At 41.4% G+C, this 26,429-nt stretch overlaps 1 protein-coding gene across 4 annotated transcripts in view; it reads left to right on the top strand.

Annotated features, from left to right (window-relative positions):
* FAM135B (family with sequence similarity 135 member B) overlaps positions 1 to 26,429 on the top strand; it is a 256,450-nt gene that overhangs the window by 38,992 nt on the left and 191,029 nt on the right. For 2 of the 4 annotated variants that reach the window (XM_038124660.1, XM_038124634.1), the window contains exon 1: positions 22,946 to 23,074. The exons of 1 other annotated variant lie outside the window; for it this stretch is intronic. The gene's annotated coding sequence lies outside the window, so the exon portion shown is untranslated. Of the gene's footprint in view, positions 1 to 22,845; positions 23,075 to 26,429 lie in introns of those variants that run through there. One more of the 4 variants, XM_038124650.1, reaches the window with a different exon arrangement.

Genomic DNA, 26,429 nt, shown 5'->3' with positions numbered 1-26,429 from the left:
ATGGGATTCTGATCTTTACTGATTGTGGAACTGAAAACATGAAGAATGATGCTTGGCACTTCAGGCTGTTGTGTGATAAAAGCAGAGACTCAATCACTGGAGGTGCTGGTGAAAAGAGACAGAACTTGTCTCCTGTTTATGGCTGGAAGGTGGCTCTTTCCTTGCCTGCCTTGGAATTTCCTGCTTCCCCTTTTCCATCGTCTCCTAAATCCTTTGCTCATACCTGTCCACAGGACATGGAGGATGATTGCTTTAATTTCTGAGGTGTGTGATTCCCCAGGTTTGTGTCAGACAATATCCTGTCGCTTTTGTGAGCTTCCACTTTGGAGACCTCCTTGTGTTCACTTGTGGCATTTTTATTTTCCTATCTGCTGATGAAATGTGTTGTCTGGAAGGTTCCTTAGGGAGTTTTCTGTTCCCTCCTCCTCATCTCACATTTTACTGTTGTTTTCTCTGCCCAATAAAATTTGATACCCAAGGACATCCAGTTGTCTGTGTTAATTTATTGTCTCTCAGCCCTGAGTATCCCAACACCACCACAGATTATATTAGTAACTTTCAACAACATGGGCCTTAAACTTGAGTTCTGAGAATTTGCATGAGTGTTTAACCAGGTCATCTAACAAGTGGGTAAGAAAAACTTTTACATTTTAGCAAGATCATACTGCTGACCAGTTTTGTTTTTCTGCAGTGCCTGAAGGCTTAGGACAACTGTGGTACTGTGTAGCTTTCCAGACTGGCTTGCAGGCCACAGTTGTAATAGGGATGTATTTGCCATTTAATTGGACTGATGATTAAAAAAAAAAAATGTTCAGAAGAGATTAAATTTTCATTTTCTTTCATATGAAAATTAATTTCTCTTGGTACTTTTTGGTGATGAGAAGGGCATGTTTCTATCTAATTATGTAGCAGGACTTCCATAATTACAAGTTAGCTCTTCTGGCTTACATCAAAAATTATCCATCCCCATCCCAAGGCTCTTAACTTTGCTTCTCATGGGTTTACAACCATGTTGGAGGGTTTGTCTTTTCCCAGACAGATGAATTCTGCTGAGCATGGGGTAAGACTCATTGCTCATGGTGTAAAACTGCCCTGCTGCAGAGATCTTTGGCACATCCCAAAAGTCCAGTTCATCTAGGAATCTTCCATCAATTTGCCATTGAAATATAACAAGTAATTAACAAAAATATCCAATGATTTCTTTATTTTGTTGTTGATGGGGATCTTTTGCTTTACTCTGGAGAAGATCATGTCTGGGTTGATTTCAGTTTTTAACTTTGAGTAATTCTCACTGTTTCTTTTGACTTTCACAAATGAACCCCCTAACATCTCTAAAAGGATCTCTGTTGCATCTACACTATTGCTATTTTATAGTGGAAAAGAAATTTTTTAAAAATATCAAATTTAGAACTATGCAGAGAGGAAATAAAAACAGAAATCAAGACTAACTTTGTGTCTACTCCTGGCAGTTGGCCTTTGCTTCCCACCTTTCTCTCAGTGCTGTCTAAAGGCACTGTCCAAAATACAAAAGCTAAAAGGAAGAGATTAGAAAAGACAAGGTGTGGGGGAAAACCCACTTCTTTTCTTCCCTTGGCTTCCATTATTCACATTCACCACTGATGAGTGGCAGATTCATGGTTTCTTTTGCAATAGCTCAGGGTTTCATAGGGAAGGGGGAAGGTATTTCAAAAGCCAGATAATATGATTATGGAAGCATAAAGAGTATCAGAGAGAATGGGCAGACAGAAGTAGAACTCAGAGTGGTAGACTTTTTTTTTCAAGGAGGCTGAATTTTAAAGTGTCCTTTTATGTCCACTGTAGCTGGAATCACAGTTGGTGTTGGGAACATTGGAAATCAGCTTTTATATGTATATAAATGTATAAAAAATATCTTTTACTTTCTTGAAAAAACATCTCAAAGAATCACTTGGTCCAGAGTGGGACGGTTATCATTATTTGGAGAGAAAAATGAGACTACCTTTACAGTTTTAATTACTACAGAATAGGTTTCATTGAGCTAAAAACCCCAATTAGTTTTGGTTTGGCCATCTGCAGAGTTAAACAGCAAAGCAGAAATATACATTGTGATATAAATGGAGTGTGCTAGAGACTTCTAAGAAAAATGTGCATTTTATTTGAGATACTATGTGTAGAACTGATGTCTTATCTCAGAAAGGATATTTTAGAACTCAGATGAGTGCAAAGAAGGGTGATGACTCTAATCTAAAGTACCATGAGAGGTCTTCTTTGAAGCAAAAGTATGAATTTTAACACTATTTAAAAAAATACCAGTATTTATGAGGAAGTAGATCAAGAGCTTCTGTGTTTTACCTGTATCTGAACATTTGGGACTAGGCACAGTCACTGAAACTAAATTGTAAGGAGCTCAAATTCAACCAAAAATTTGTGATTAGGATGTGCAAAGTCCTGAGAACAGCATGGAAAGTGAATTAGAAAGGGATGAAATGTTTGTGCATGGATAACAAGAGGCTCAGTAAGTCAGTAATTCAGTAACAAAAGGCTCAGTTGCTGGTAAGTTTTTTGAAGTGGATCCTAAATCTCCTGCTTTGGCATACAGAAGGCTGATAAAGATCAGGTGAGATGGATCAAATTGCCCCCTTGTGGGTTTTAAGTGTATCATCCCTTGGTCCTGGATGGCTTTGGCTCTGTGGGACACAGGGGGAACTTCTGACAGCTTCTCAGCAGCTGACCCCAGAGCCCCGCTTTGCCCCAAACCTGTCCACATAAGCTCAGGGCAGTACCTGAGGATTCCAGCTGAGTTTGCACATGATTCAGCAAACCACAGGAAATAAGAATATACTTGAAATTAAACCCTTATCCAAATGTGTTGTTTACTGGCTAGAAAAATCTTCCTCTTCATACAATGCTATAGGAGGAAGCTGTTAAAAAAATGAACGAAGTCAGCATGAAATTGAAGTTTTCCACTGAATGTTTTAAACTGCAAATTCAGCCCTAATGCTTTTAGAGAATATTTCAGGCAGACCTCAAGTTTCTTCCACTTAATAAAATGTTTTCACTGCTGCAATGGCCTCTCCATCACAACTGGCTGGTTGTATGCTCAATTATTTTTTATCACAGTTGTTCTCACATTCAGGAGCTACATTCTAAATAGATCTGCCCATGTCTGTACCAAAACAAAACCATCAAGTAACTTGTGAATACCTCTTGCTGGTTTGGGAAATTAAAACCCAGCGCACTAAATCTAAGTTGTTAGTTTGTTTTTTTTTCCTAATTAGCTGCATTTAGTCCTACCCTTTTTAGGCTCACCTCTATTTCTGTGTGGGTTCCCTTTATGAAAATATCAATGAACAATGAGAAAGCTCAGGTGTTCAATTAGCTGGCACCCAGAGTTTGGTACTGTGTGGATTCTGTTGGGCAGTGAAGAAGTTTGTAAACTGCTCTAGATAGCTTTTGACAGATTTTTTTTTTTTTTTGGGGGGGGGGGGTTTCTTTTCCTGTTCATACAGCATTTAATAAAGCACAGTTACAGGCTGAAGAAGGTACAAGTGAACCCATATCATTTTCCTAGAAAAGTATAAAGAGGAGACAATATGTAAGAAGTGCTGTGTGTTGAAAGTGTATTTCTGGATGCACAATTAATTTCTCTGATACCTTATTGTTTAATTTCAACTTGTGGACAAAAAAAAAAATCCTTGATGTGGTTTTTGCTGAAGAGCAAGGTGTATGCTCCCTTTTTAATGGATTCATAAAGGGATGGTAGCAGTGTTGTTTCAGCTTTTCCAGCATCTAAATCTTGATAAATAATTCAATAAAAGTCATCGCCACAGTGAATGGTAATTAGGTTTAGAAAAGAAAGAACAGTTGCTTCAGATAAAAGAATGAGGGTCCTATTTCTCACACTGCCCAGACAAACATCCATCACTGTTCACTCTCAGTGTGACAGCAGGTTACACGTTTCATACAAAGCAAGCAGGGAAGTTTCCACTTGAGAAAATTAGGGTTGAAATATATCCTTGTACTTTTTAGCACAACTCCTAAGTGTCACACAGTTAGCCTGTGCTTGGTTCTAAAGCCAGCTGAAATTTCAACTGCAATTACAAAAGAACATGAGATTTACCATGAGCAGCTCTTAGAAAAATGAGCCTCTGACCTCTCTCCAGGTATTAGCCAACTTTTCCCAGTTTAGATCACCAGAGTGCCCAGAATAACTAATTGAATTTGTCCAACTAGACCACACAGACCAGGTGCTCTGTGCACTGTTGAGCAATTAAACACTGATCAAAAATATTTAAAGGCACAAACTTTACAAGACGTTCCCAAAATTCTCATTTATAGTCATGATATGGCTTTGTCGTTCAACCATCTCCTTTTTTTTCACCATTCAGTTAAATAAGATGTCCCTGCTTTGTAGTCCATCATGTGCTGTCCAGTTTCTTTGACTGTTTTCAGTAGTTCACAAATTTTCAAAGTTCACTGTGTTCTTGAACATCTTCTACTGCTGTGGCTCCTTTAGGGGGTCAGGGGAGGGTAATGCAGTCAAATAAATTTTTGTATCAAAATAATTGCATCAATTCTATTTAGTTTGTCGTGTCAAAATCCTTTCAACTTTGAAGTTCAGCATTTCAAGGGATAATAGAGCATAAAAAGATCTTCTTTTTCCCATTGAAAACATTAAATAAATAATGACAAGAATGAAAAATACTGTACTACACTCTAACATTATGCAACCAGCATGACTGATGTGATTTATCAGTCTCTTACAACTCCTTTTGCTGCTAAAGGAACTGTTCCATGAAAAATATTCTGTAGACTGAAGAGATGTGAGGAGATTTAGTTACATCATATTTTTATGACACACATCAATACAGATTCATTAAAATTGCAGAAGAAAAGCCTGCCAGTCACAGAAATCTTCCCTTTGCTTCCTTCCATCCTTATTTTCCACCAAGGTTGCCCACATGGGGACTCTGCCCTCTTCCTTTCCTCCGAACCACTGAGCTCAGAGTTGTATGCACACAAGGAACTCAACTGTTTTCCTTGCTATACACTTAATATTTAATATGTAACATTCAGCTCCATGTTCTAACTTAAATCGTTCAATAGACAATGTATTATTCAACAGATGAAACCTAAAATGTTAAATAAGCAGGAATTTCAGATCCATTTATACAAGTGGGCCTGATTACATAACATTTCCTTGCTTTCTTGTAGGTTCATTATCATTTTTAATTCTATCACTATTTGACTAAGTTTAAAGCAAAGCAGTTTGCCATCCAGGACACTTCTAGCATTGACCTCTTTTCTTCTAGGTAAGTACAAATGTGCAGTTAGCTCTTAGCCCAAGTGCATAATGCATGCAAAATTCATAGATGGGTGAGATTTGCTTGAGTGTTAAAAAACCAGGACAAAAGAATGTGTGGGGATTTATCTTCTCCCCTCCATATAGTTTCTTGCAGAGTTCCAGGGGTACTTTTGCAGAGTATTCTTTTATTGAGTAGGGTGAAGGATTCACACCTGCTGGCACACGTGAAATACTTATGCATTCCCAGCTCTTCTTGTTATTTATCTCACAATAAAGTGCAAGCACATACTTTAACTGAGGTGTCTTCAGTGAACCACAGAGCTCAAAACTGAATCTAGAGAAAGGCCAAAGAACAGCAGCACAGATTTCCTGTGTTATATTTGTTGACCAGGGATTTGAATATGAAAAAAAATTGGGGCCAGTTTTACTGAGGTGTTTGGTTATCTCAGTTCCATTTAAATAAATGGGAAATAAGTGCCAAATTGCTGCTTAAAAGACTGGCTGACAATAATATTTAAAAACCAAATTATATCAGGTCTTGACTAGAGGCATAAAATGCCCTTAAGTTTGCTGACACCCAATCCAAAACAAACCCATTCTTTAGCACAATCACTGGGATAATTTGATGCCTGATAAATAGTACTAACCTTCCTACCTCCCAGTGTGAAACCTAGAGCTGCTATGATATGATTCCTCAGGAAGGAGGAGGCATGACTGTTAGCACTTATTCAACCCTCCTGCAGTGGTAGAAATTCAATCTAACAAATCCCTTTTGAGATCTGAGGAAGAAGACAAAGTCAAGTTACATAAAGAGAGGCAATTCTTTTCTTTCTTCAGTCCATGACAAACCTTATCAATTTTGCCTGGGCAAAATCACCATTCCTGGATTGCTAGAAATCATCTTGTAATTTTCCAGCCTATTTCTGAACATTATATATCCCATTGATCTTGTGCCAGTATCATACTTGGAGTTAGCTAACTCTTCCCCTGTCTTGACATTCAGCCTTTACAAGTATGAGTCACCATATCCTCCCACAACCTTTATACTCCTATGCCAAGCTGAGCTTTTTGTGCATCCTTGTCCACAATGATCATAGTCACCTTTTTAGTTCCTCCTTCCATTTCCCTACTTTTCTCTTGAAAACAGGTGTTTAGAAATGCTAAACACGATTCCATCTGATGCTACAACCAGGCATTTTTTTACAGCTGGATGGGTAATTCCTTACCTGTACTGACCAAGTTCAGAATGCTTTGCCATTTGTACCTGTACTGTGTCCACAGATTCACAGAATTTCTTGAGTTCAAAGGGACCCACAAGGATCATCAAGTCTAACTCGTGGCTCTGTGCAGGGCAGCCCTCAAGAATCACCCCAAGTGTCTGAATGTGTTGTCCAAGTATTGAACTCTGTCAGGCTTGGGACTTGTGACAACTTTCCTGGGGAGCCTTTCAGTGCCCAGCCACCCTCTGGATGAAGAACCTTTAACTAATGTCCAGCCTAAACCTGACATAGCTTCATTGCCAACCCCTCAGTCCTGTACTCCTCACCAGAGAGAAGAGATCAATGTCTGTCCCTTTGGTTCTCTTTGTGAGGAACTTCTAGGGTGCCCTGAGGTCTCCCCTCAGTCTCCTCCAGGCTGAAGAAGCCAAGTGACCTCAGCCACATTTCATACAACTTCCCCTTCAGATCCTTCACTATCATAGCCCTCCTTCAGATACTCTCTAATAGCTTTATGTGTTGTGTTGTGCTGTGGAGAACTCACTCATGGGCTGAGCTCTCACAAGCACAGGAATTGAGCTCCTTAGGGATGAGCAAAGGTGAGGCACAGCCCACTGGAATGTGGTAACAAGGGAGACCACTAAGGAGATAAGTTAACTCTAAAGACACAAATTGTTGTTTATCTCATCTCTGGGGATGCAGTTTTGTCCTTATCAGTACATGATTTAGTATCCTTTGCATTCAGGTCATGGGATGGAGTTCTTGTTTTGCACACAGACATGTCACAATAATGTCACATGTCACAGCAGATTCACAGCCTTGGAGGGCCCTGGCAGGAGCATCAGTCCTGCTGCAGCCTGGGGAAAGGCCTGACCTGGAGCAGAGAGACAGGAGAGGAGGGAGGGGAGGAGCAGCCCGGAGAGGCTGGGAGGGACCAAACACTGCCCCATCCCCACCCTGCCAGGGAAGTCAGGAGTGAAGTGGGGAATGGGGGTCTGGAGAAAAGCTGAGTGGAAGGTGTTTTTTGTGCTTCTTGTCTTTCTTTCTCAATACCAGAATATATTTTAATTGTGAATAAATGAAATTAATTTTCTGCATATAATCATGTTTAGCCCATGACAGGAACTGGTAAATGATCTCCCTGTCTTTACCTCAGTCCCTGAGCTCTCCCATCGCACATTCCCTCCTTGTACCTCTGGAGAGGGGGAGTGTACTTCTGTGCAGCTGGGTGGGTGGTTGGCCCTTTAGCAGGAATAACTGCATTGTCTGGTTCTTCTGAGGCTTCTCAAAGGGATTTTTTTCAGGATCTCAACATCCATTTTGTATGGTTGAGAGAAGTGTCTTGGCTCTCCAGGAGACAGGATGCACCAAGGTTGTGGTGTGCATTCCTGCATGCCTAGGGGAGCCCACTCTCAGCCAGAGGCTGTATAGCATGTGTCTGAACCCCAAATTAGTAAATCCTGAGAGCCCCTGATGTGTATCAGTTCAGGCTTTGGCCCCACTAATGCAGCTGCATATCTCTCTCTATATACTCAGGCAGCGGAGCCTGGCTGTTTTTGTTTGCCCTGACAAGGGAGAAACAAAAGTCTGCAAGATACATTCTGGGTGACCCTAGACTGAGGCTTGTCAGGAAAAGAAATGTGTTGAAGAATAGCAGATTTGGTTTTTATTTCAGCATTTGGGAGAAGGCAGCTTCCCAAGACATCTAGGCATGATCTGCATAGCAGTAAATGTTGTGTGTGTGAGGTACTGCAGAGGCTGTATTTGCATTTATGCTGAAAGAGCAGTGCTGCACAAGGAGGTGTGTTTGTAAATAGTTCTGAAGCATCCCTCTGAATTACAGCAGTCTGCCAGGCTCCTGGTGGTGAGAAGAGACATGCTAAGGATGTGCAAAGGAGTTAAGCAGGATTGCTTCATCCCAGGTGTGATTCAGAGGTTTATGTAAGGCCATGACTGACTTTTTAAAAAAGCTTTCCCTCAAGCTGTCTTGAGATGGGAGGCGAATTGTCTCAAATGTTTAGAGACTGGCTGTTCCTGGCAGCTTGAGGGGTGATGATCAGAGGGATGGGGGCTTATAAATAAATAAAGAAAGATTTTTTACATGAGCAGATAGTGGTAGGACGAGAGGGAATGTTTTAATGTTTTTAAAGTAAAAGAGGAGAGATTTAGATTAGCCATTAGGAAGAAATTCTTTTCTGTGAGGATATTGTGGCCCTGGCACATGTTACCTGGAGAAGCTGTGGATGTTCCATCCCTGGAAGTGTTCAAGGTAAGGCTGGGTGGAACTTTGAGCAAGCTGGATAGTGGCAGATGTCCCTGCCCATGGCAGGGGTTTTGAAACTAGATGATCTTTAAGGTCCCTTCAAATCCCAACCTTTCTATTATTTTGTGATTCTGTAATAACCCCTCTTAGTTTTGTAAATGTGTGTGTCACTTCTGCTGTGGGTGTGAGCTCTGCCTCTCCACCAGAGGCGAGCCATGGCTGGAAGTGATACAAATCCCATCTTTTTCATCTGAGTGCAGGAAACTCAGTGTGTGGGGTTATGGGAGGGGGCATGTAATTGCACAGAGTGTTTACAGAGGTGGAAGAAACAAAGGACAAGACTGCAGTGAGGAAAAGTGCATAGAAATGAGAGCCAAGCAAGTGGATCTCATTTTTAGGGTGCAAACATGTAGCCCTGGATGCTGGTCACTAACTCAGATGTGCTTGTGCCACCAGAGTATGTACAGTTTGGTTTTTTCTAGAGATCACTCTCTATATAGTGAATTTATTATTACTCTCTATATAGTGAATTTATTATTGCCATGAGTTGTTTCCCACTGCTTGCAGTAACAGCTCTTCAATCTTGAAGTCTCAATGTGATGTTTCTTTTCATGAAGTTTCCTTTTTGCTTCTCCAGAAATAGTAAGGAGAAAAAAAAGTGCTCTACAATTTTGAACATTGGCACAGATATTTAATGTGAAAATAATCACAAGTTGCTTGTGGAATGAAAAAAAGAAAGGGTAAAAATTACTAGAAGAAAATTTTTATTTCAGGGACTGAATGATGAGGGATAAACTTGATGGTTTGTTTCTTATGTGCCCTCTAGTGTTCAGGACTCTTTTTCCTCTGGTGCATGCTCATGTCCAAGGAGTTTTTGAGCATGAGAAGTGAATTTAAAAAAAAAAAAAGGCAATGTGGTTGAGTTTCTGGGAAAAAAAACTTTCTATTGTCCTTCACCATATGAGTTCAAAGGACTCAGTTTGTTTAATTGATTTGTCATATTAGAGGAACAGGAGGAGAAATAAGTAATCAGTGTCATCTCCAATCTCATCTCAAATTTCTTAGTTGTTTTTAGAAGCTGACAAAGTCTGTGCAAGTCTGTGAAACTGGAAAGATTGATATAATCAGAGATCATTGTCCTTGTGATTGAAACAGATTTGTTGAACTTTCATTGGAATGTTCTGAGGTAGTTGAAAATGTTAATTTATGGTAATTTAGAGCTTGAAAAATACAACTACAAAAATATTTAAGAAAAATTTTTTTTTAAACTGAGCTTAATCCTTAGAGCCATCATTGTATTAGTCATCTTCTCAAAATATTTTTTAGGTTTCAAATTCAGGAGAAAATGAGGTTTTACATAAAAAATTATTAACTTATTCTAGGAAACTTGATTGAACCTTATTTATGCTAAATGTGCACTAAACCTGTGTGTAACTGGATTATTCTGTAATACCTAAAGTTATTCTTGCAAAAGCACACACACACACACACACACATAAATATCTTGTCAATATCAGATTATGGACTAATTCATAATGTGTGCAAGTATACTCACATACTTAATGTCTGTGTGCATTTGTATAAATTCAGTATACTTAAAGAAAGAATGTATTTGTGGATGTATGTGTGAATGTATGTATATATATTGAATAATGTGCAATTCTAGGTCATTAAAACATATGGATGGAGTGAGGAAACCTGGACTTCTGTATTGGTTTTGGAGAAAAGTGTTCAGCTAAGTCTCCCACTCTGGTACTTAAATAATATATAATAATATTTAATTGACTCTCAGCACCTCCTGGAAGCTGGGATGCTGCTCCTTCTATTCCAGAGGAGACCCTTTAGAGCCAACAGTGCCTTGATGCCCCCTTGCCTGCAGCCTGCCCAGCCAGAGGTCACTGGCTGGGGTGAACACTGGTTTTGGTCTCCAGGAAAATCCCTGGAAACTGGGAGGCCTCCAGGGCAGAATTCAGTCTCCCTGTGATGAAGTATCTCAAAATGATTCTTAGCTCAGTCCTGATATTTTTTATAGCTACTGTGGAAGGTAGGCTGGAGATGAACTCCAATGGGTGTCCTTTGAGTGGCATTTTGGAGACCCCCAGGTGTCTGCAGGAGAGAGAGAGCTCTTCTAAGACTGAATTCCCTGCCGGGTTTTATTTTCTCCAGGGCTGTAGTGAAGATCCTGCAGCAGGGCTGACTGCATCACACAGTCCTGCTTTTCAGGGCCAGTATTGACAAAGCTTGCCTTTTCAATCTCTGCCTGTGCAGGGTCACTTCCAGCTTCTTGTGGGTGTCACATCATTGTTCTGCACTCGTCATGACTCCGTTTGTTCCCTGTGTCACGGCTGTACCTCAGCAGAGGATTTACTAAAGTTCAGCCTGAAATGGGTAATGATGGTGCTTGGTGACACAGCAGAGCTAAACAAAACTGTTTTGCTTTTTTCTCCATTTCAAACAAAAATACAGGTGGTGATACCTGGCCACATTAATGAATGAACCTGTTTTGGCCTGGGAGGGAAAGGTACAGCTGCCTTCTGAGGACTGGGATCCTGGAGGAGCCCCTGTTTTTCCTAATAAGACAGGCAGGGTTGGAATGATCTTTTAAGGGTTTCCCCACCATGTGTCCAGTGACACAGCAGGTGGTTGTGATTTCTGTAAGGAGGCAGTGCTTGCTGTGGATCTGTGCTGTGGCCACTCAAACTTAAGGATCCCGTTAAAATCCAAACACCATGTGTTGGTTTGGGTTGTTTCTGTAGTTTGCAGAGGATGATGCTAAAACCTAATTAACATAGAGGGGCTGTTACCATCCCTTGTCCCATGAGGCGTGCTTTGTGGTGAGAACTGGACATAACAGCACATAAGGGCTCATCTCTTCTCAACAGACAGGCTGTGAGAAGAACTTCTGCTGCTTCCACCTCAATCTATCCCTCATTTCTCTTTCATATCTCTCATATCTGAGTGTTGGCAGGGAACTGGGTCATGCAGGCTTTCAAGGCAGAGGGAAATGTTTACTTTTCCCTTTGTGTTGAAGAGATTGAGCCTCTCTCTTGCCCCATTTAATTTCAGAGCTGGGTAATGAAGTCAATGCTATTGCTGTGTTTATGACTGGAGAAGAAAGGATAATAAAAAGAATGTGATGTAATGCTCTGATAAATTCCATTATTATCTTTAGCCTCCTTTCCTTTTCCTTTTTATTGGCCTGACATGTTCCTGCTGTGCCAATCTGTTAGCCAGGATGTCGTCAGTGAGAAGTACACAAACATATAATCTCTGCTTTTCATTTCACAGACTGAATGCAAGGCAGGCTACTAATGGGAAGGTTTGGAAACCTGGGAAAGTGACTTCTGTAGTGAGACAAGTCACAGGTATCACAGAAAAATCTAGAGGGTCTTTAGCTCAGTTTCCTGCTCCAAGCAGAGTCAGCTGTGGGGCCAGCTATGATTGCTCAGAGCTTTATCTAGTCCACTCTTGAAAATTTCCAAGGATGGACACCACACAACCCCTCTGGACAACGTGCTCCATTGCTTGACTGTCCTCAGGGGAAAATGGTTTGAAATCTCTCATTTAAGTTTGTGCCTGTTTCTGGTTCCCCTGCCATGCACCACCATAAATAACCTTTTTCCAACTTCTGGATGATCTGTTAACAGTCCATCCAAAGCAGTGCCTTACGCAGGCTGAAGAAACTGGTCCTCCGCGCTCTCCTTACTTGGAAGGTTCTTCAGATCCCTTCTTCTCAGTGGTCCTCTGTGCTCTCTTTTATCCAGATTCTCCTGGTACTGGGGGGACCAGTGCTGGGTTCAGTATTTAGGTGTGCTCTGAAGAGCTCTGAGGCAGGGAGGGATAATCTCTTCCCTTTATCTGCAGGCTGTAGTCCTGTTGGAACAGCCCTGGAGGCCCATTGTGTTTACTGCCAAGTCTCACATCCCTCTCACTGTCCAGCAAGAACCCCTGAGCCTTTTCTGCAGTCCATCAGCCTTCCCAATCCCCTGCACTGAATCAGGGATTCTAAGGGCACAGCAGTGTTTGCAAGAGCCATGTTTTGCAGTTCTCACTGGTTGCTGGATCTATAGATAACAATTTTATGGATGTTTTGAGATGATGTTGCTGTGGGTAGTGCCTCATGCTCCCATCTGCACAGTCTGTGTGGGTTGTGGTGTGTGCACGTGGAGTTTTCTTTTAGCACTTAGGTGGCAGGGAAGACCATAAAACACACTCTAGTGATGGAGCTGTGCCCAGGGTTTTGGCTCTGTTCAAGGCTTGGTTGCTGCCTGTATGTGTGGGAATTTCTTCTGCTAGGGTGGAATGGAAGAGGGGAAACAAAAAGATGTTTCCCCTCCCTTCCCCCAGATCTAGAAAGCTGAGAAGGAAAAGGAAAGTGTCCTTCTTTCTGTCACATGTACATCCAGCCTTTGCAGTCATTCCCTGGACTCTGACCATGCTAAAGTATATAAGGTGCTCTGCAGCTGTTCCTCAAGAATTACAGGGCCAACCTACAGGAAAAATCCTCAACAGTTTTCTTTTTATTCCCTTTGGAGATGGATAACATATTTTCTTAACATTTTTGGTAAGAGTATGTAGAAGGATATTCTGCCTTGACTGAGCACTGAACATGAGTTTTCTTGGTGGAGTTCAGTTCACTGGGAAATCAAACCCCTCTCTGTTCCTGTCAAGCCTCCAGCTGAGAAGCTACTGAACACAAACACCCAAATCCTTCTCCATTCATATCTGTCAATATCCTGGCAGTTTGGTCTCAGTGTTACAGACATGCCTACATGTCTGGGATATGCAGTGAGTCCATTGTCATCCACCCAGAGCAGCTCCAACTCCACATCTACTCAGTCTTTGTCCTCCCCATTGAGAGAAACCATTTGGTGGCTTGTGTTATCACTGGCTTCTGTTGTCATATGCTCAATTGAGGCATTAAGAGGAGGAAATATTTTTGAATTATTTACCTGTGAACTTTGAGATAAATCTTATTCTCTGGCAAGCCTCTGGAGTCCTGCAGTTTCTCTCTGCACCTGTGGTTCACCTCTTTGGAGGTGTAGTAGTTCTCACTGTCTCTTCAATAAATAATACACTTTAAGAAGAACAGCAGATATCTACACAGATGCTAAGACAGAGTTCCTTGATTTTTTTTATCCAGTGTAGTATCTTTCACCTTTCTTTGAACTACCACAGACCCAAGAGCATCATATAACTGGCATGGTTCCCTTTATAAAAACCCTTAATGTTCAGTTGATTTTAAAGTTACAGCACGTGTATGTCATAAACATTGTTTGCCTTTCATTGAAAGAGAGAAGGGTTTTTTTGGCCTAAACTCAGCAAAGCAGGTTGGTTAATTTCTTCTGATTACCTTTTCTAGCCACACAGAAGACAGGTGAGAACTGGTCTCGTGTAGCCACAATCTGTGGGATTTCAGAGGTCAGTAAGACTGAAGTTCTTTCCAAAGCAATGTAGACATGTCTCAAAAGTTCTTTACTAAGCTCTTTCCTTCTCATGAATTACCTATTTGCTAAAAGCAAATATGAATATGAGGTAAGGAAGTGTCCACTAGCAAGCACTATCATTACCTTGGGTGGTGGGAATGCTGAAAAATATCCTCTTCTGGTTTTGTTGTAATGAAGTCTATACAGCTGTGGTAAAAGGTGGGACTCATCAATTTGGATAATGAATTCTTAATTTGCTTTTCCCAGACTTTAAAATACCGTTAAGAGCTTGACTTTTCCCTCATCTTATTCCTTCATACCACTGCACTTCAACCTTGAGCCAGGGAAGACAAAATGTCTCCAGCAGCTTGTGCTCTCCCATTTAAATGGGCTTTGGGGTATTGTTGACCTAGAAAGAAAAAGAGTGGTTGGAAGTTACAGGTCAGCACTTAGAGCAGCTTTAAATAGGTGTTCAGATCTCAACCATGAAACCTCTCTCACTGCTCAAAGTTCTGGTTTGTCACTCACTTGGGATTTGCCAACAAATTGCTATCACGTGGCTGAATAATTTGTTGTATTCAAGAATATTTTGAAGTCAGAAGCTTCTCCCCTGTCCTTTTCCCACCTATAATATACCCTTCCTCAAGCATATCTAGTTTTTCTGCGCCATGGTTTACCTAGACACAAATGAGGATGGATGTTTCTCCTCTCCTTGCAAGGCTGAAACATTGTGCTTATTGTAAGCAATGCTAGACAAGTGTTTGGTTCTGATATTTTAAAATAATCTTTGTTTCAGCTATTTAAAAATAGTCTTTATATGCAAACTCCAGTTAGTAGTTAGGTACTACTAGTACTGCCTGCCAGCTGGTATTTTGCATTATAAAAGACATATATATATAAAAAAATAATCTGAAAACCTCTAGGGAAGAGTCTTAAACAAACAAGCCCATCTGGCTGTTTAGTGAATTAATATGTATTTTAGGTGGGAGTGATACCAGTGAGTGTTGTTAAGGTTGTCCAGCATTTCTTATAGTTAACACTCTACCTTTTATTGCTTATCATTTTGCTGTATCTTAATTGCTTGGGCTGAAACATTTTATGCAGGGACCTCTTCCTTGGACTGAATTAATTTGTAAAAACTGCAGCCAAAATAGTTTAGATATTTCCATAGAGGAATCTAGGAGAAATAATCAGCTTTGCCTACATTAGAAATGGGTCATCTGCTCTTCTTTGGAAGACTGCACTTACGTGCTTAGGAGCAGATACTCCAAAGAGAAAAGGAATTGACTTTCTGTTGTGTTCATCTCCCAGAACTTCTATAATAAGACAGCCCATAAACATTTGAAAAAAACACAGTTTTTGGGTGCTGGGCAGCAGCTAGACATAAACAGCTAAGTTCCTGTGACATGTTGAATGCACTGGATGTTTTCTAATCTGTGTCAAAACATAATTTTCTGCAACTTTCCTTCCTTTTTCTGTGATGATGTAGGTTAGGCCAGATCTAAGGTGGGACTCAAGGTGTCCCAGAGGTGCACCACTCAAGGTGAGAGGAAAACTTGCACTGTGCCCAAACTAAATAGGAAGGAAGTTGCCCTTATGATGCACAAAATTGGCAGAGGGAAGTCTTAGGAGGTAACAAGAGGCCTAGGAAGAGACCAAGCAATTTAGGTTTAGGATACTGTAGGCTGACTGGGATGGAGGAGTGTAAGGTGTGACTGTAGGTGTATGGCAATATGTTTGTGTGTGGAAGAAAAAAGAGGTTGTGTATAAGACCAAGGAAGAGATGAGGAGTTGTTGAACAAGGGGGCAGAGATCAGGAATCTCTGGAATGCATGCTGAGAGCAGTGGGGAATGGGACTGGTTCATGATTTCATAGAATGGCTGATGTCAGAAATCACTTCTTGAGGTCACATCATCCCTGGCCCTCCTCAAAGCAGGATCAGCTACAGCAGGATACAGAGGAAAATAGTCAATCAAATTTTGAGTATTTCCAGTGATGGAGATTCCACAACTCTCTGGACAACCTGTTCCAATGTTCAGGGAGTTCAGCATAGCCCACCAGAAAAATCTCAGCTGCTTCTGTGTGTGTGCCTCTGAAAAAGTCCAGGACTTGTTTTCCATGCCCAAAATAGATGGCAGTGGCAGCCCTTTTCAATAGGAGCATTTAGAAAAGTATTGATTTGGATTCTGTGAGGTACTGCAGTAGAGAGCAGTGCTCTGCAGCTCCTCAGGCTGCCTCCAAAAAGATGTTTTGGACCTGGGCTGTGCTAGTCACAAAATCATTATTTTATTTGTGGTTTGTTTTTTTTTTTTCCTTTTCCATTTATTTTACTTTTTCTTATTTTTTTTCTTTTTGGTTGTTTTTGTTGTTGCTTCTTTGAACTTCTATACTGCAGTAGTTCTTTCAAGTCCTATCAAATGTTTGCATCATGTTAAACATTTGAAGTGTGCTTATTTACCCTCTGTTTTCTATCCAGTATGCAATCTTCCAGAGCCCTGAATGAGAGGACTGTAACCTGGGGTTTCCCACTGCCTTCCAGGTAAGGGAAGCACTGGTGGGTAAAAGTAGGTTTTTGATACTTAAAGCAAGGCTGTTTACCTGGAAGGCTGTCTGTAACAAAATGCTGGACTAAAACTGAGTGGTAGAATGAGCAAAATATTGAATGGATGGCAGCTGAATGAGGACTCTGTGGCTTGAGGACAGGATAAGTACAAAGACTTGCAAGGAGAGGTATAAACTTTTCTTGGATGCAACTATTTAAAGAAGCCAAGACTTTATGATCATTTTTTATTTTATACTGGGTGGGTTTTGTGTGAAATACATACTTATTAAAATGATAAATTATACTTTTTCTAGTACTGTAGACTTTACCTTTAATTCTTCACTATGATGTGTGAAAATCCCACATGATTTTAAATGCTGTATGGTTTAAAAAAATGCATTATTTTAAAAACACCCTTATACTGTGGAACTCCCTAGGAATATGTTATATTTATTGGAATTATAAAATAGTTTGGAGATCATCTAGTTCCAAACTTATTGCTGTGGAAAGCAATACCTTTCACTGGATCAAGTTGCTCAAAGCCCCTTCAATCTGCCTTTGAATGCTTCCAATGATGGGGCATTGGTGATGGAGATCTGACTGGCACCAGCCGCATCAAAATAAATATTGATATATTTTAGTTGAAACTTGTGGTTATATTTTTCTCAAATAGCTGTGTGAAAGGCATCTTTTGATCCCTTCTCCTGTTTTTCTCCTTCTTTTACTTAACTGCTTCTCTGTTGCATAGCATGAAACTGGATTATGTGAGAGTGTGTAATTAACATTACAGCATTTCAAATCCTGCTATAACAATATGGTGCATTTGCTTCCTGAGTCTTGCCATCTGAATGCTCCTAGAGCACACAGAGGATCCAGAAGTAATCAAAGCCTCAAGAATGAGAGCTCCATTTGTTTTTCTGTGTCAGACTTTCCTTTTGGATCTTACCCTTTCCTGAAATTAAAAAGTGGAGAGAAATAGCCCCTGGAAACCATGTTGCAATCAAAAGGTAGATTCAGCTTCTCAGTTCACTAAAAGAAAAGCTTAACTTTCTCTGTCCATTACCTACAGAACTGCTGTGTAGTACTGCTAGTCTGGAGCGCACATTTAGCCCTTCCTTCTCCCCAGCCACTGTGTGACCTGTTACACACCCACCAGGAGCTTTCACAGAGGTTTCCTGCACAAGCTGTGTGCCAGAGCTTGAGGAAAGCTGTTACAGCCAGGATGAGATCTCTGCCCACAACCACCTGTGTGCTCCAGGTGGAAGCTGAGGGCTGTGATCTTTCCTTGACACGAGACACACTCACTTTCTTGCTCTGTGTGTGTGTTTAAATCACAAGCTTGTGCCTCATCATGTAAGGTTTTATATGCTGATATACGGTGTCGGAGGAGTCAGTCACAGAATCATAGAGTGTTAATGGGTTGGAAAGGATCTTAAAGATCATCTGGTCCCAACACCCCTACTACGCCAGGGACACCTCCCACTAGGCCGGGTTGCTCAAGGCCTTTTCCAGCCTGTCTTTGAACACTGCCAAGGTTGGGGCATCCACAACCTCCCTGAGCAACCTGGTCCAAAGTCTCACCATCCTCATAGCAAAGAATTTCTTCCTAATATCTGACCTAGATTTGCTCTCTTTATACCCATTACTCATTGTCCTGTCCCTACAGCTCCTGACAGAGTTCCTCTCCTTGTAGGCCCTCTTCATGTAGTGGAAGATTGTTTTGGATTCTCCACACAACTTTCTCTTCTTCAGGCTGAACAGCCCCAGCTTTCTTAGCCTGTCTTCATGGGAGAGGTGCTCCGGTCCTCTTGCCAACTTTGTGGCCTCCTCTGGACTTGTTCCAATGGTTCCATGTCCTTCTTATGTTGGGAGCACAAGAACTGTGCTCAGCACTCCAGGTGGGATCTCACAGAAGCATAGTAGAGGGGAAGAATCAACTCTTTTGACCTGATGGCCATGGTCATTTGGATGCTGCTCAGGATTCTGTTGGTTTTTCATCAGCCATCACCCCTAAGTTCTCCTCCTCAGGGCTGCTCTGAATCACTTCTCCACCCAACCTGTCGATCTGCCTGGGATTGCCATGACCCAGGTACAGGACTTTGCATTTTGTTTTGTTGAACTTCATGAGTTTTGCACAGTCCTACCTCTCCAGACTGTCCAGGTCCCTCTGGATCATTTCCTTCCCTCCAGCCTGTGGCAGCACCCCAGAGCTTGGTGTGGTGAGTGAATTTGCTGAGGGGGCCTCCATCCCACCATCCATGTCACTGATAAAGCTGTTGAACAGCATCAGCCCCAGTACTGACCCCTGAAGGGCTCCACCCATCCTTGGTTTCCATGTGGAAAATTTGCTGTTGGCCACAACTCCTTGAGTACATCATGCAGACAGCTCTTTATCTACCAAGTGGCCCATCCATCAAATCCATGTCTCTGCAATATGGAGATAAGAATGCTGTGTGGGACAGTGTCAAGTACTCTGCAGAAGTCCAGGTGGATGATGTCAGTCACTCTAGCCCATCCACCAACACTGCAGCCCTGTCATAGAAAGTCACCAAATTGGTCAGGCATGAATAGGCATTAAGAAGTTTGTAGTTCTAAGCTTATTTCAGTTATTTTAAGAATTTTTTTTATTTAACCCTGCTTTTAGAATTTGTACAATTGCTATTATACTCCAGCACTGCTAGTGTAGAGTAACAGACTGAATTGGAGTTTACAACCTGTAGAAATGTTTACCAGCCCAACTGTGTGCCCTGCAGCATGGACTGGATGCTCCACTGAACATCTATTAGTTATCCTGATACCTAATGGGAATATCTGTTTCAGGTTATTATTAAATAACCCAAAGGCTCCACACAAAGAATTCAGAATATAAATTTTTCTGCCTATGACTGATATAGGACACTAAGCATGTCCAAGGATGCCTGTGCCATAGGGATTGCAGCCAGTCTGGGAACAGTCAGCAGCTAAGCAGGCACTGAGGCATCCTCATTGCTGAAACCTCTGCTGTGGGGCTAAGATGGCATTTAATAGACATTTCCAGAAGATATGTTTTAATTTAAAACTTTGTTGACAGGCATCAGGGCTCAGATTGGTTTGGTGGGATAGTTCTGAACTGGAGTTAGGGATGGGATTTACCTTTGCCTCAGGATGTTGTAGATAAATACAGTTAAGTGAGCCCTCATGTTTTCCTAACTACGGGGAGAGAAAAAGAGGCATAGGGGAGAATTTACCTGATTTGCTTTAGAAATCTGTGTTAGGCTTAGTTGATTTGTCTGTCTTTAGTATTTAAAGCAAAAAGTTAATGACAGACATGACTAAACATAGGTGCCTAGTACTATCTGAGATGCCCAGAGGGGTCTGTAATTCCTTAGCAGGTCTGCAAGACATAGGTTCTATCTTTAAAAATTAATGCCGTGCTTAAAAACACAGCCTTTCCTCTCTATTCTGTCAAATACATCTGTGATGTGTCCATTTTTTTATTGAATCATAGCTACTTATGAAATCAGCATGCTTTACATACTGTAACACCACTTTGCTCCCCAGTGAACAATGCAAGTCATCGATCCCACCATGCAGGACCTTCTTGCATGACTGATGGAAAATGAAACTATTTCACCTTTCTTTTTTTTTTTTTTTTCCCTTTATTTTTTTCCCCTGTGCTTTGTTAGACCTTTGTCCTCATGTGGCACAGGTGGAGATGCCCACTTTGCAGGGTACAGACAGAGAGATATCAAAGCCATTTGTTTTACTAGACTCTGAATCTCCTTTGAGGTGGATTTTTCCTCAGTGTTGCAGATCAGCACTAGCAAGAGAATTAAGGTGGGCAGTTCCTCAGTGGTATAACATAGCCACGCTGAGCCAAAGAACCTGAAGACAGAGGACAACTCTCTCCTGCTATTCTCATGTGTCTTCTTGAAATCAGAGATGCAGCTTCCAAAAAAAAAAAAAGCCCCAATAAGCAAACTTAGAAAATACAATCTTGCAAACTGGTTACACACACCTCAGCAGGTACATTTTTCAGTACACATCCTGATTTAGCAGAAATAAGATCTGTCTGTGGTCTCAGTGATCTATTCAGAATAACCATGGGTTTTGCTGTCAGCTGGTTAATCATGGAACGAGTGATTTAGATGTGCTCACCATCATTACTGCAATGAGATCTTCTTGCCCTGCATTCAAAATTACAGCAGGGAATCTCCTGGGCCACATAGGCAGCAAATATTTTTTAGCTGTTGAGAAGGGTTTCAGGGTCCTGTCTAATTTTACATGCATTACATTTTTAAAGATTAAAATAGATAACATATTTCTTATTTCTTTTTAGAGTGCTAGAAAGTCCCTTTGAGTAAGCTATTCCATATAATCTCTGAGCAGACATCAAAATTGTTGCCTAAAAGAAGATTAATTAAAAAATCTTGAGGGATATGGTTTATAAGCTACTTGGAGGCTGTGAAAGCAGAAGTTACTCCAAGGAGGTCTGACAGTGTAGGCTGGCTGGCACATTTTCCTCCTCAGTCAGGTAGTTCCAGTTTCTCCCACAGTCATGAGATATATAGAAAATGATTTTATATGAACCAGATTATGACTCTGCAAATGAACACGGTGTGGAGACACTGTCTTTTAGAATATCTTGAGAAATGCTGCCAACAGCACACCATCGAATCATAGAATTGCTTGGGCTTGAAGGCACCTTAAAAAACATTTCATTCCAGCCTCCCTGCTAGGGACACCTTCCATTGTCCCAGGTTGCTCCAAGCTCCATTCAGCGTGGCCTTGAATGCTTCTGGGGCTCATGCATCCACAGCTTCTCTGGGCAACCTGTTCCAGGGCCTCACCACCTTCACAGCAAAGAACATTTCCCTAATAACTAACCCAAACCTACTCTCTACAGTTTGAACCCACTCCTCCTTGTCCTGCTCTTGTAGAAAATCCCTGTCCATCTTTTATTTGTAGGCTCCCATCTTCTATAGCCATTTATCCAGGTCTGATACTTTAATAGGAAATACCATCCAGTTCATTTTCTTGGTGCCTCAAGCTCATAGATTCATATCATCTGCAGCATTGAAGTTGCAAGCAGAGATCTGGCAGCAGGAAGCAAGTCCCTTTAGAAAGTTTCCACCAGTGATTTTTCTTTTTTCCCCCAATATTTTCCCCAGTATTTTCACAATATCCTGCAAACAGTACCAGCTCCTGAAAGAACTGTCATGGCTTATGAGCATGACGTAGCTTTGCACTGACATTTTGGGATGGAAGTGACATGTGATTGTTGTGACCTTGTTATGTCTTGTGATGTTCCAGTGCAAAATGAGAGCCTCACAACGTGCCTCTTTGATCGATAAATGGCAGCTGAATGCCTTGATTTCACACGTCTCTCTCAGTTAATACTCCGTATTTTGATCATGTGGCAGTCCATTCACCTGAGGTCTTTTTCCTTTCTTATTTTCAGATCATTAGACAAAGGCAAAGTTCAGCTTGTTTGCTTCATGCATGAAAGAATTAGTGTCCTGTGCTGTGTAAGTGGGTTCCTTTCTGCAAGGTTTTATTTTCACTGTTTGGGGATTAGAGACAGTTCTCTCTCACACAAGGAACTCACTTTTAGGGCTATTTCTCTAAGCAAAGAAACCTTTACACGATAAGACAGTAACTTTTACATCCCAATTTAAAGGCAAAGGGTTGGCCTTTAGTTTAAAAAAGAAAAAGTTTAAAATTGCATCACAGCAGTAACTTTGAAAGTCGTTCCCTTCCCCAGCTTTGCTGTTTTATTCAGTTCTTTATAAAAATGCAAGAACCCCCTAAAAAAGGAAACTTCTCCCTCCTGGAAGCTGGCATTTGACCTTTGCAGGGCAGCAAGCTCTCTGCCGACAAGTGCAGAATGCAAACATTTTGGATGCATCACTCCATCTGTTTTCCCAGAGCCCCCAAACCGTGCCAAGGAGTGACCTCCATCCTCTCGGCTGCTTCTTTCCCTATGGAGAGGGGCTCTGGATGATGTCCCTGTGCCTGTACATTGAGGGCTGCTTGGCAGCCATGGGTTCGAGCAGATCTGGGTGCTGGGGCAGCTGTTGCTCTGAGCGGTGCTGCCGCCGAGTTGGGTAACCATGGCAACAGCATCACCGCCAGCATCCTCCTCCTCCTCACTCGGCTCTCCTCCTCCTCGGCATCATCAGGAGCAGCAGCAGCAGCAGCCCTGGCAGGAGCCAGAGCCCGGCAGCCGAGGCTGCAGCCAGCTGCTGCCAACCCCTACCCGCACCGGCACCCGGTCACAGCCCCGGCCTCGCTGATCCCGGGGGGAATAGGGCACAGGGAGCTGAGGGAGCTGCACTGCAGAGGGATCCCAGACAAGCCAGGTAAGAGCTGTGGGGCTGCTCACAAACTCCCCGGGATCGATGTGCTGTGTGCCTGGCGTGTGTTTGCGTGCGAGTGTTGGCTGCGAGTTTTCCGGCTTGCTCCTTCCAACAGCGGTGTGATGACAATTCCAGGCAAGCATGTTTTCCAGCTCATGTTCCCCATCTCTGCCATACTGTCCCTCTCTCTGTCCTCCACCCAGATACAGAAGGAATAATAAATAATGTTCTAAAAGGTTGTTGGAAAAGGGGATGGTGGGGGGGCCCAATGTGAGCAGAGTGGGGAACGGCTGCGCTTCTAAAATAAAAGTGGGCAGCAGCAACGGAGCAAAGGTTGACGTGGTAATTAATAACCCTTAAAGAAAAAAAATTATGCGACAACGGACTTCTGTCTCTACCCACTCTACAAATAAATCTCTCTCATCATATTCAGCAGAGAGCTGTAAATCGGAGAGGTAAATGAATAGACAAGACTAGAAACCTCACTGTAGTCCACAACTGTCAGATTCACCTTAAGTGCTTTAAAATCTGACTAAATTATTACATTATCAATGCAGTCATACCTGGGAATATATGTATGTATGGAATTGCAAAAATACTGCTCTTAAACCTTTATACCTCCTAAGAAATAAATAAAAATAAAATTGTCTTAAAGATGTGCGTCTGATGACCACACAGTAAAAGATGCTCACTTCATCTGTTGTGAGAAAGCATACAGTGGGTACATTTCAGAAGGTAGGAAGAATAGTTCTGATCCAAAAGCACATGAGGACAGTCCTTGTCATTTTATAAACAGAAGAGATACAAAGCTGTGGAGTGTCCTTGTGCAGGCAAATAGATGTGGATGAGTGCGTATGTCTGAGGAGCACAAAGGGAGGGACAATAAGTAAGTTTAAGCCAAGTGTTTAAGCTGTGAGTGTTTGCTGTGTAATGACTGCAGAGAGCTCTTTCCACTTCCACAGAACTATTTTTATTTCTTTGTTTGTTTGTTATTGTCAGCAGTAAGGAGAAAGAGATCTGACGCTGCTGCTGTCTCTGTCTCCTTCTCTAAAACCCTGTTCTTCCTCTCTGGTGTCCCTTGTCCTCCCTAAATCATCCTTGTCTGTGTAGTGCTGGAAATGCTTCCTAATTCAAACATGGGGAGGGTCTGGGTATGACCCAACACAATTACTCGTATACTTGTGTGTATATATATTTATATATGTATTATATATTTATATATGTATATCCTTGTACCTAGGTTAAGAGGCACCTGTCTCATGTTCAACCTGATTTGAAAATCAGAGTGGTTTTTGGTTCCAGTCCTGCATTTTGCTATGTCTGTAGATCCTCCTAAAATCAGTGGAAGCTGTAATATAATTTAAGTTTATAGGTACAGAACAGAGGGCAGAATTGTACCCACCTTTTCTCTGTGTTTGCAAACATTCTCCTCCTGCAAGCTACAGAGCAAGGAATATGGGTAGGCAGGACCTCATGTCCAGTTCTTATGCAGAAGTGCTGTAAAAATTACCTGGGAATTCTTTTCCATCCCAAGGGAAATTGATAAGGTAAAGGATAGAAAAAGAAAATATAGGCGGCTATTTGGGATCAGTGCTACAATCTGAAAAATAATTTCCTGAGGAACTTGACCTCATCACAACAGGTCTTCTCTACAAGGGGCTCTTTGATCTATGGTAATGACAGTGCTCACAGACACCAAGTTTAACTGAAGAGGATGATTTTTGGTACTTACATTAATTAAACTAAAGCACTGTAGGGCTACAGTCTTAAGAGTCTGGGCACATTACATGGTGTATTTCTGCATAAGATTTGGTATTTGCTTCAAATTCAGAGAATATTTAGGTCTTGAGACTTCTTTGTGGTAACAGAGAGGGAATAAAAGTGTCTGTCACAATGCCTGTAAAAAGAGTGTAAACCTGATCATGTGTCTGACACTTAGACACCAGTAACAGAGCCACAATCCTGTTTACATGTGTTGCAGAGATGTACAGTGCATAATCCAGGGGCAGCTCAGTGAGGCGCAGAGCAGTGACCCTCCCGTCAGCACAGCAGATGATTGAAGGTCAAAGGGCTCTGGGTATTACACATTAACACTCTGCAAGTATTCCTGCACAGTCCTGCTTTGCTGCTGGAGGTGGGCAGGTGATTATGGAGAAGCCAGAGTTCATACATGGACTTTTGATTGCTACAGGGCTGAAAACTTCTGTTAGGAATGACACTGGGTAAGGCAGGGAAGATTGATGTTTTCATGAGCACTGCTTGGCCATAGAAATCCTCCATGGAGGGCTGTTCATGGAAAGTCAGGGCACAGAGGCTGATATCAGTGGAAACAGCAAGGATGTTCCCCACCTCAGATATCCAGTATTTAATTCTCTGTGTCCCCCAGTCCTTCAGATCTTTCCATTCTTTAACCTGGAAAGCTTAGGAGAGGTTTTTTTTTTTTTTCATTTTGCCTTATGGCTTTTTCTATTATATTTTATTTTATGAGTTTAGTAATGGACAGGAACAAGGTCTTTCTTTTTTTTTTTTTTTTTTTTTTTTTTTTTTTTTTTTTTTTTTTTTTTTTTTTTTTTGTGCATGGCTGTTAAGAGCTGCTCCCTCAATGCTCACTTATTGTTCACTAGCACTGTTCTAAGGGGAAAAAATGTATATCTCATGATATAACTAAGCATCTTTTAAAACCTTGCTTGCTAATTTTCATTAGTCACCCACTGTGGCTCTCAGAGCTCAGAACAAAAGAAGACTTATACAGTAGTTTGCTGTTCTAAAGTCAGCATTTGCCAACAGGTTGAGGCAGGAATTTTGGAAATGTTGTAGCCAGGATTTGGGTTGTTTTGTTGTTAATAGTTTTCGTTGTTGTGGTTGGTTTTGGTTTTGTTTGTTTTGTTTTTTAAATAAGGAAGATGCTTTTTTCCCAGATCCTGCCCTGTAGTAAGCTGAAGCAAAAGATGATTTGAAGAAGAATGTTGAATCTTGCCTTTAGTTTAACAATGCTTTTCATTTTATTTTGAGCCTATGTGTACACTGCTGTTTATTATTCTATTCAATAATCACACTTTGTTATTTTCCCTCTTGCAATACGGTGGTTTTTTTCCTTTACACTCTATTGTGATTGGCTAGGTTCACTGTTTAAGAAGACAGACACTTAACCATGGAAAAGTTTTCCCAGTGAGGAGGGGGGCAATGGGATCTTTACATTAGAAAGTGGACACTGCTCTGTCTGTTTTGTTCCCTTAAAATAATATACCCAATCCATACTTGATGCAGAAATAACCTTTTTTTTTTTGCCAATTTTCATCTTCTTGCAGAGTCAGACTGGTTTTGGCAAGTTCTCTTAGTCTAAATGATACCCATGATG

This window comes from Motacilla alba, chromosome 2, assembly GCF_015832195.1.
Source record: "Motacilla alba alba isolate MOTALB_02 chromosome 2, Motacilla_alba_V1.0_pri, whole genome shotgun sequence".
Taxonomy (NCBI): Eukaryota; Metazoa; Chordata; class Aves; order Passeriformes; family Motacillidae; genus Motacilla; species Motacilla alba.
Note: the sequence above shows the minus strand (reverse complement) of the source record. Positions and strands in the feature narration are given on the sequence as shown.